Below are 8,474 nucleotides of genomic sequence, written 5' to 3' on the forward strand. Positions count from 1 at the left end.
CAAAAAGTTGAGCAGACTTAGCTCTGCAATTTTGCCCATATAGAATTGGACTGAAATTGTGAAGTTTGCATAGCTCTGTTCTTCTTAACTTGTTCAAGGTGATTTGAATTAGTTTCTCTTTCTTGAGCTGGATCGACTGCTTATTCTCTGGGAATCAATCCACCGTGTCTTACGTACACTTATCAGCTATGTCAGCCACCATTCTGTGCATATTGCAATATTACTGGAAGATTTTTATCGTGACTGTGCAAAGAATTTATCTCTGATTGATTGACTTATTTTCCAGAATACTAAAGAAGGTTTAGTCCAATTGCAACGGGATCTTGATGAATTGGGCCAATGGGCTGACAAATGGCAGATGGAGTTTAATTTAGATAAATACAAAGTGATGCATTTTGGTAGATTGAATCAGGGCAGGACTTATTCAGTTAATGGTAGGGTGTTGGGAGAGTTACAGAACAAAGACGTCTAAGGGTACATGTTCATTGCTCCTTGAAAGCGGAGTCACAGGTGGACAGAGTGGTGAAGAAGGCATTTGGCATGCTTGGTTTCATCGGTCAAAACATTGAATACAGGAATTGAGATGTCTTGTTAAAGTTATACAAGACATTGGTAAGGCAACACTTGGAATACTGTGTGCAGTTCTGGTCACCCTATTATAGAAAGGATATTATTAAACTAGAAAGACTGCAGAAAAGATTTACTAGGATGCTACCAGGACTTGATGGTTTGAATTATAAGGAGAGGCTGGATAGACTAGGACTTTTTTCTCTGGAGCATAGGAGGCTGAGGAGTGATCTTATAGAGTTCTATAAAATAATGAGGGGCACAGATCAGCTAGATAATTAATATCTTTTTCCAAAGGTAGCGGAGTTTAAAACTAGAGGGCATACGTTTAAGGTGAGAGGGGAGAGATACAAAAGTGTCCAGAGGGGCAATTTTTTCACAAAGAGGGAGGTCACTGTTGATCCCAACATGTCCGGTTCTGTATAGAGCTTGTCCATTTGGGGGCATTTCATTGGAGTGGTCACAAGCTTGCTGGCCAGAGGTAGTAGTAGAGGCGGGTACAATTTTGTCTTTTAAAAAGCATTTAGATAGTTACATGGGTAAGATGAGTATAGAGGGATTTGGGCCAAATGCGGGCAATTGGGATTAGCTTAGGGGTTTAAAAAAATGGGTGGCATGGACAAGTTGGGCCGAAGGGCCTGTTTCTGTGCTGTAAACCTCTGTGACTCTATGACTAGGACTCTAAAGTTGTTTTGCCTGGGGACAGGGAGATCTAATATATTTGCGGGTTCCTTTGTAATAAAGGGAAAAATAACAAATGGGAATATCTTCCACAACAGCCCTGAAAATGTTATTTGTGTCAAACATGCCATCAGTTTTGAAGAGTTTTTTTTAAGATTCCTGGAAGCTGATTGTTATGCCATGTTACTATTTTGAACAGAAATATAGATGCTTTAAATATAAAACCTAAGCTTCTATCAGAAGGAGGGAAGGTAGTGAAGAGACAAATGTAATTGGAAGTACATCAGACTGTATGTAACGGTTGCCTCTGAGGAGAATATAACATTCCCTGTGCAATTCTCTCCTCAATCTGACGATTTTCTTTCCTATTTACTGGCTTAACTTATTCATAGATTTTTTTTTCATTTCATCTTTCTATTATAAAGTCAATCAGCTACAAATTTGGCAGTACAAAACAAACTATGTAAGGCTGCGGGGATCTATTAAAGGAAATGCAGTTTACAGTCTGTAGGATCCTATAATGAAATAGTACTTCTGGCAGCAGAGGTTGCTTTGATGCTTGAAGCAGCGATGTGTTGTAATGTTAGGTCATGTCAAGATCTGTATAATAAGAACAAATAATTTTAACCAAGCAAGTGTTAGCATTCATAACCTAGAAGCTCAGAATTATTTGCAATTTCATATAGGATTAGAAACAGCAGGGGGGCAATTTTCAAATAGTTCCTTGCCCTCTGATCCAACACACAGTCAAAGTCCCGGCTGTCATAAATCTCCCGTATTGATTCGTGGTATTTATTCACAGGAGATTGACAATATTTATCCAGATTCAGAATCTTTCATTCAAGGTCAAGACTTAACATAGGGACTATCCGGTCTGACAATATTGCAATGAAAATGAACAGTTCGCAGCTGAAGGAATATTGTGAAGGCTACACTCTACCTTATGTTTTGGTGGTAATATTTACTCAAGGAATCTGCAGAAAGGAGCCACTTATAAATACGGAGGAGCATTTGCTGCTTTAAAAATTATATTAAAAACAACAAAATAAATCTCTTGCTTTGTTTCTCCATTCCTACCTCTTGTCATCAATGGATGTATAGTTAAAGTAGATTTTCTTACATTTACTCTTTCACCATCCCCACCATTAACTTTCCTTCCTTTTCCCTTTGAACCTCCAATATATTTGACTTTAAAAGCTCAATAAGAACGTATCACAGCACCAGGTTAAAATCCAGCAGGTTTATTTGGAATCACTAGCTTTCAGAGCGCTGTTCCTTCCTCAGGTAAGTCACTGTTGATGCCAACATGTCCGGTCCTGTATTGAGATTGTCCATTTGGAGGCATTGCATTGGAGTGGTCAGACGCTTGCTGGCCAGCACGGCAGTTTGGAACCACGGGAAGGATACCCCAGGATTGGCTGGGCAATGGGTCATGGCAAGGAGTTGACTGCTTAATGTTCATTATTTCTCTTTCTTCCCAAGCAGTGATTACAGCGAGAGAAAGAGATGGAGTCAGTAAAACTGGCTGTGATCCTTCTTGCCGTGAAGTAACAAAGGCCTAAAAGTCATTGATGCCTGGCTCTCTGAAGACAGCAACAGAACCCTGAGGAGGAAAGGATGGTAAGGCCTACTCCGCAGCCAGAGTGCTGGCTGCTCAGAGGCACCATTGAGTCAGGGTTTACAGACATAAGAACATAAGAAATAGGAGCAGAAGTAGGCCATCTGGCCCTTCGAGCCTGCCCCGCCATTCAATAAGATCATGGCTGATCTGTCGTGGCTCAGTTCCACTTTCCCGCCCTCTCCCCATAACCCTTAATCCCTTCTCTTATCAAAAACCCATCAACCCGCTTCTTAAAAATATTTAGCGAGGCAGCCTCCACCACTTCAACGGGCAGAGAATTCCAGAGATTCACCACCCTTTGAGTGAAGAAGTTCCTCCTCAACTCCGTTCTGAACCGCCCCCCCTTTATCTTGAGGCTGTGCCCCCTAGTCCTACTGTCTTTTCTGAGCGGGAAGAGTCTTTCCACCTCTATCCTATCCATCCCATTCATCATCTTATACGTCTCAATGAGATCTCCCCTCATTCTTCTAAACTCTAACGAGTACAAGCCTAGTTTATTCAGCCTCTCCTCATAGCTCAACCCCCTCAACTCCGGTATCAGCCTAGTAAACCTCCTCTGCACTCCCTCCAAGGCCAAAATATCCTTGCGCAGGTGCGGCGCCCAAAACTGCACACAGTACTCCAGCTGCGGCCTCACCAATGCCCTATACAGCTGCAGCAAGACCTCCCTACTTTTATATTCAATCCCCCTCGCTATGAAGGCCAGCATCCCATTCGCCTTCCTGACCACCTGCTGCACCTGCAGGCTGGGTTTTTGCGACTCATGCACAAGGACCCCGAGGTCCCTCTGCACCGTCGCCTGCTGCAGTTTTTCGCCACGTAAGTAATAGTCCTTCCTACCATTCTTCCTACCAAAGTGGACCACCTCACACTTGCCAACATTAAATTCCATTTGCCATTTCCTGGCCCATTCGCCCAGCCTATCTAGATCCTTCTGCAGACTCTCCACACCCTCCGCACAATTTGCCTTTCCCCCAATCTTGGTGTCATCAGCAAATTTCGACACCCTACACTCGGTTCCCTCCTCCAGATCATCTATATAAATGGTAAATAGCTGAGGCCCCAGCACCGACCCCTGGGGCACCCCACTAGTCACCAACCGCCAATCCGAATAGCACCCATTGACCCCCACTCTCTGCCTCCTATTTGACAACCAATCCTCTATCCACGCTAACACCCTACCCCCAACTCCATGTCCTCTGACCTTCTGCAGTAACCTCTTGTGAGGTACCTTATCAAACGCCTTCTGAAAATCCAGAAAGACCACATCCACCGGCTCTCCTCTATCCACCGCCCTAGACACATCCTCATAGAACTCCAGTAAATTTGTCAGACACGACTTCCCTTTAATGAAACCGTGTTGCGTCTGCCCTATCAAGCAATTCCCTTCAAGATGCCTCGCAATTTCCTCCTTAATGACTGATTCTAACATTTTACCTACCACAGACGTTAAACTAACCGGCCTGTAATTCCCCGCCTTTTGCCTGGCACCCTTCTTAAACAACGGCGTAACATTAGCCGTTTTCCAATCCTCCGGCACTTCCCCGGAATCCAGCGACGTCTGGAAAATAACCACCAAGGCATCCACTATCACCTCCGCCATTTCTTTCAGAACCCTCGGATGCATTCCATCCGGTCCTGGGGACTTGTCCACAATCAGCCCCTCCAGTCTGTTGCGCACCACCTCTCTAGTAACAGTAATGTCATTAAGACCCTCCAGTCCTACCACCTTTCCATCGCTAACACCCGGCAAATTATTCACGTCCTCCTCCGTGAAGACAGAAACAAAAAAGTTATTCAAGACCTTAGCCATATCCCCATCCCCTACCACTAGGTCCCCTTTCTCATCCGCTAAGGGACCAACGTTCACCCTAGCCAGCCTCTTCCTTTTTATATATTTATAAAAACTCTTGCTATCCTTTTTTATATTAAGCGCTAGCCCAGCTTCATAGCTTCTTCTACCCTCCTTTATCAACTTTTTTGTCAATCTTTGTTGACATTTAAACCTCTCCCAATCCTCTTCTCGCCCACTGCTCTTAGCTACTCTAAATTCCTCCGCTTTTAATTTAACACTTTCCTTCACCTCCTTCGTTATCCACGGCTTATTACCTCTCTTCCTACTGTCCTTTTTAACCATCGGAATAAATTTCTGCTGAGCACCAAGAAAGATCTCCTTAAAGATCCTCCACTGCTCCTCAGCAGACCTACCTTCCAACGCGCTCCCCCAGTCCACATTCGCCAATTCTTCTCTCATCCTACCATACTCCCCTCTATTCAAACAAAGGACACGTGTCCGGGAACCCACTTTCTCCTCCTCCATCTGCAACAGAAACTCCACCATACAATGATCACTCTCTCCAAGAGGATCCTTCACCTCAAGGTCCCTAATTCTACCCGCCTCATTACATAGCACCAGATCCAAGATAGCTCGCTCCCTCGTCGGCTCCAACACACACTGTTCCAGGAAACTATCCCGGCAGCATTCCAAGAACTCCTCCTCGAGCCCACCTCGTCCAACATGGGTCGACCAATCAATATGCAGATTGAAATCCCCCATAACTACTGCCGTCCCATTCCTGCACGCCGCACTTATTTGCGCGTTAACAGCCCGCCCCACCTCCAGATCATTATTCGGGGGCCTATAGACGACACCCACCAGCGTCTTCCTCCCTTTGCTGTTCCTAATCTCCACCCACAACGATTCCACTTTCTGCTCTTTGGCTCCGATATCATCCCTTGCTACCACCTTGATGCTATCCTTAATCAGCAGAGCTACGCCATCCCCTCTTTCCTCCTGCCTATCCTTCCTAAACACTTGATAGCCCTGTACATTCATCTCCCAGTCCCTGTCACCTTGCAGCCACGTCTCTGTAATGGCCACCAGATCGTATCCATTTGTGTCGATCTGCGCCACCAGCTCATCCACTTTATTCCGAATGCTTCGTGCATTCAGATAAAGCGCTTTCATCCCAGCCTTCTTCTGGACCCTATTTGCCGTAACGCCACCACTTGGGACATCCTCAGCCTCTTCCCTTACCTGTACCCTATCCTTAACTGTAGACCTCCTAACATCACCTACCCTCGCACCCTCCCCCCCCCTAATTAGTTTAAAGCCCTGTCTACAGTCCTCTTTACTCGATTCGCCAGCACTCTGGTCCCAGCACGATTCAGACCAACCCCATCCCGCCCGAACAAGTCCCACCTACCCCAATACTGGTGCCAATGCCCCATAAATTCGAACCCATTCCTCCCACACCAATCTCTGAGCCACCCATTCACTTCTTTTATCCTGTCAACCCTACGCCCGTCTGCACTCGGTTCAGGCAGTAGCCCAGAGAAGACCACCTTGTCGGTTCTACTTTTTAATTCCATTCCCAGCTTCTCATACTCCCTCCCCAGATGCTGGAAATTCTTGAGGGGCTGAAAATAGATAAGTCCCCTGGTCCGGATGGGATCTACCCTAGGATTCTCTGGGAGGCTAGAGAGGTGATTGCAGAGCCTCTGGCTCAGATCTTCAGGTCGTCATTGGTCTCTGGTGTAGTCCCGGAGGATTGGAGGATAGCGAATGTTGTCCCATTGTTTAAGAAGGGGAACAGAGACTTTGCCGGGAATTATAGACCGGTGAGTCTTACTTCTGTTGTGGGCAAGGTTTTAGAAAAAATTATTAGGGATAGGATTTATAGTTATTTGGAGTGTAATGAATTGATTAGAAATAGTCAGCATGGTTTTGTAGCAGGTAGGTCGTGCCTTACTAACCTTATTGAGTTTTTTGAGAAGGTGACCAAAGAGGTGGATGGGGGTAAGGCAGTTGACGTGGTATACATGGATTTTAGTAAGGCGTTCGATAAGGTTCACCATGGTAGGCTTCTGCAGAAAATGCAGATGTATGGGATTGTGGGTAATCTAGGAAGTTGGATCAGGAATTGGCTATCAGATAGGAGACAGAGGGTGGTGGTGGATGGTAAATATTCATCATGGAGTGCAGTTACGAGTGGTGTGCCTCAGGGATCTGTTTTGGGGCCACTGTTGTTTGTAATTTTTATTAATGATCTGGATGAGGGTATAGTTGGGTGGATTAGTAAATTTGCTGATGACACCAAAGTTGGAGGTGTGGTAGATTGTGAGGAAGGGTGTCATAGTCTGCAGGGAGACTTAGATAGGTTGCAGAGCTGGGCCGAGAGGTGGCGGATGGAATTTAATGCGGAGAAGTGTGAGGTAATTCACTTTGGTAGGAGCAACAGATGTGTCGAGTATAGGGCTAACGGGAGGACTTTGAATAGTGTGGATGAACAGAGGGATCTAGGTGTGTGTGTACATAGATCCCTGAAAGTTGGGAATCAAGTAGATAAGGTTGTCAAGAAGGCGTACGGTGTCTTGGCGTTTATTGGTAGGGGGATTGAATTTAGGAGTCGCAGTGTAATGTTGCAACTGTACACTACTCTAGTGCGGCCGCACTTGGAGTACTGTGTGCAGTTCTGGTCCCCGCATTACAAGAAGGATGTGGAGGCGTTGGAGAGGGTGCAGAGGAGGTTTACTAGGATGTTGCCTGGTATGGTGGGGAGGTCCTATGAGGAGAGACTGAGGGATCTAGGGTTGTTTTCGTTGGGAAGAAGGCGGCTAAGAGGGGATCTTATTGAAACATATAAGATGATTAGAGGTTTAGATAGGGTGGATAATGATAGCCTTTTTCCTCGGATGGAGAAAGCTAGCACGAGGGGGCATGACTTTAAATTAAGGGGGGGTAGCTACAGGACGGATGTCAGGGGTAGGTTCTTTACCCAGCGGGTGGTGAGGGATTGGAATGCCCTGCCTGCTGCAGTTGTAGATGCGTCTAGTTTGGGGGCGTTTAAGAGATCTCTGGATAGGTTTATGGACGAAAAGGGATTGGTATAGGCTAGTGGGTCATTGTTTTTGTAACTGGTCGGCGCAACATCGTGGGCCGAAGGGCCTGTTCTGCGCTGTAATGTTCTATGTTCTATGTTCTATGTTCAGTCCGCACTTTGCCTACGTCGCTGGCACCCACATGTACCACCACAACTGGGTTCTCACCCTCCCACTCCAGATTCCTCTGCAGCCCAGCTGCGACATCCTGTACCCGAGCACCAGGCAGACAACACACCCTTCTGTGCACTTTGTCATTGTGACAAAGGACAGTGTCAATACCCTTCACCCCACTATCCCCAATCACTACTACGTTCCTTTTCCCCTTCTCTTTGCCTATGTCCTGCTGCATCACTGTACCGTGTGCAGTTTGCTCACCAACCTCACCTGCCTCGTCCTCTTCCAGAGTGGAAGCAAGAACCTCAAACCTGTTATGCAGATTAAGAGGCTGAGGCCTCCGCTCCTCACCCCCCTTCCTCCTCCCAGCAGCCCCCTTTTGTTCCTGACCCTTAGATTTAGACAGTCTAGAGGGGGTGGATGTCACTTGCACCCCATTGACAATGACACCCTCTCTCCCCCTGATGAGCCTCAGTGTCTGTAGCTCAGAGGCCAGCTCATCCACCTTGAGCTGGAGCTCCTCCAGCAACCTGCACTTACTGCAGACATGGTCTCTGGGAAGGACCCTGGGGTCCACCAGTTCCCACATCATACAGGAACCGCACAT

This window comes from Carcharhinus amblyrhynchos, chromosome 22 (assembly GCF_965287045.1).
Source record: "Carcharhinus amblyrhynchos chromosome 22, sCarAmb.v2.hapA, whole genome shotgun sequence".
Taxonomy (NCBI): Eukaryota; Metazoa; Chordata; class Chondrichthyes; order Carcharhiniformes; family Carcharhinidae; genus Carcharhinus; species Carcharhinus amblyrhynchos.